The sequence below is a fragment of the Belonocnema kinseyi genome, chromosome 2 (genome assembly GCF_010883055.1).
Source record: "Belonocnema kinseyi isolate 2016_QV_RU_SX_M_011 chromosome 2, B_treatae_v1, whole genome shotgun sequence".
NCBI lineage: Eukaryota > Metazoa > Arthropoda > Insecta > Hymenoptera > Cynipidae > Belonocnema > Belonocnema kinseyi.
This window is the reverse complement of record NC_046658.1, coordinates 125,854,319-125,857,072: the sequence shown is the minus strand read 5'-3', so window position 1 is coordinate 125,857,072 and position 2,754 is coordinate 125,854,319. Positions and strand designations below refer to the sequence as shown.

At 27.1% G+C, this 2,754-nt stretch overlaps 1 protein-coding gene across 2 annotated transcripts in view; it reads right to left on the bottom strand.

Annotated features, from left to right (window-relative positions):
- Nucleotides 1-2,754, bottom strand: part of LOC117168338 (solute carrier organic anion transporter family member 5A1) — a 271,076-nt gene that overhangs the window by 19,885 nt on the left and 248,437 nt on the right. The gene's annotated exons all lie outside the window — the stretch shown is intronic.

The window sequence follows — 2,754 nt, the reverse complement described above, 5'->3', positions numbered from 1 at the left end:
TTACTATTTATTATCACACCGCAGAATTTCACCCAATAAAACTCAATTTGGCCAGGAAAGTATTAACTTTAGAGAAATAGTTTTTATCATAAAAAGTATGTAATTTAGCTGTTATTTTCATTAATTAAAAAATATTTCTCTTTTAGATCATATTTTTGAAGATATAGCAGATAGAATTTTTTTCCAACTTTTTCGCCTATTAGTTGCTATTGTGCAATAAATATTCATCGGAGGGCAAATATGTTTCAAAGTTTTTTATTCGTCCTGTAATGAGCTAATAAAGTGCTGAAAAAAAAATCGAAATAAGTTTAATGGAAAATCATTAATCGGGAGTAATTAAAAAATTGATTAATTGCGAATATCTCAAGAACGCACAATCTGCCGAAGACGTACCACACCGATTCAGAATCAAGTGATCATTCTGCATACGAATCACTCAAAATATTTTGGCGACATATAAGATCCGACAGGACTGGGTATGGCGTCTGGACTACATCAGATGTTCCCATTGAAATTTGAAAAAGAGAACAATTTTTGCCTAAAAAAAGGAAAGAAAATTATCCCTATTGGGATCTGAAATACTCGAATACGCCATCTGGTGACAGAATCGGAAAGCCCTGAGAGTAGGTAAATTTTGACGGAAAGTATTGGGATCTGAAATTATGACATCAGAAGGGGGATTTAAATAAAAATGGCCGGCGACAACGGGGTCACTTTGCAACTGATACATTGTGTTGTTATTGAAATTTAACCCTACACGGATCCTGCGGGGGACAAATGTGCCCCACTCGAAATTCAATTAATTCTCCTGAGCAAATATCTCTGATTTTTTGGTGCACACCCTAACCATAATTCAGTTCGACTACCCTAGAGTGCGATGAAGTGGTTGATGTTGCCGGTTGTTCGCTGTCTGTCAAATAAAAAGCAAATGCTGAGCGCTTGGGGCACATTTGTCCCCCAGAGGATCCGTTACGTTAGAGTTTCGTCACGTTAAGTCAATTTCATATTTTCATGTAAATGAACGCACTTGACGTATATTTACAGTATATCATGGTATTTTAATGTTTCGAATTAATTTTTTGTAATTTAAGTGAAAATTATATGTAAAATTTACTAAAAATGTGATATATATCAATGTAAAGTTGTTTTCTTTAATTTTATTCATAAAGTGCTCATAAATTCCAATAATAAATCAATTAAAAAATAATAAATGAATAATTGTTTTTTTTTTTTTTTATCAAAGTTTTCGAGAATATGCGAACTAAAAAGTGCCGATGCTGTGATTACAGTGTCGCAGGAAAGAGAGAGAAGTTGCAACCGACCTGTGTGTGACGAACATAGGTCTTGTGCAACCTTTGCACCGAAGTAGATTATGCTTATTTAATGCAATATTTATTGTAATTAATTTTTTTTAAATTTAATTTAATTTCGAGAATTAGTTTAAAAATAAAAATTTTTTTTTTTAGAAAAGGCTTCTTTTTTTAATTCCGATGAATTTTTCCTATCTTTCAAACTTACTAACCGCTTTTTCATTGAAAAAAACTTTTTCTTAATTTCTTTATCTTTATTTAAATGAAACCATCTTATTGTGCATCAGAAAACAAAGAGATTGACCTATTATATGTTCAAATTATTTATAATAATAAGCATTCTGCCCGTACTTATGATATTCCTCATTTTTTAAAACTTTGGAAATCTTTGTGAAAACATTGAAACATTTCTTTTGTGAAATACTTAAGAACTTTGTTTTGAAATAATAGTATTTATCTTTTGTTTATAGACTGATCATTTTAGTTGAAAATTAATTTCTTTGGTAAAAAATTTAACTATTTAAGCAAAAATTAAGTTTTTGGGTTTTTGATTTATAATTTTAGTTGAAAATACTTTTCTTGGGTTGAAAATTTATATTATTTAGTTACAAATTCGTATAAAAACTCATCTGTTTTTGTAGAAAGTATTTTGCTTTTGGTCTTGGATTACGTATGTTTCACGAGTTTATTATAAATCATTTTTTTTCGGTTTCTAGGAATATAACTTTTCAAGTAAAAATATTGCATTTTTAACAAGATAGATAAATTTTTAAGCAAATCGTTATATTTACAAACAAACAGATTAATTTTCAACGAAAAGATCCAAAAAACGACAAAAAAAAAAAGATTATCTACAAAAAAACAAATTTTCAACCAAAGTGATGAATTTTCAATAAGAAGGAAAATGACCATTTTTCAGGTCAATGCTGCAGGTCATTTTGAACTTCAATTTATATTTTTATAAACTTAATTATGGGTATAAAATTATTAATTAAAAAAAATTGAGCTCAGTTAACCAGTATTTTCTTAAATAACAAATAAATTTTAAAAAATTTATTTTATTTTTAAGATTTTAAATATATTTTGCTTCATAATTAAAATATATTTAAATTAAAAATTTAAACATTCAATTGAATAGTTTTATTTTCAGCCAAAAAGATAAATTTTTAATTGAAATTAAGAATATTTAACTGGAATATTCATGTATTTTAGTTAAAAATTCAAATATTCAAACGAGAATATCAATTTTCTACCGAAAAAGACTATTTCTTAACATGAATGTTCACACGAAATACTTGAAGTATCAACGAAAAAAATATCAATTAAAAAAACGAAATTTAAATTTTCATTAAAAAAAATTAATTTCCAAACAAACTGATGAATTTTTATCTGAAAAAATGATGCTCAGCCGTGAAGATTAATTTATAACAAAAAAAAAAAAAAA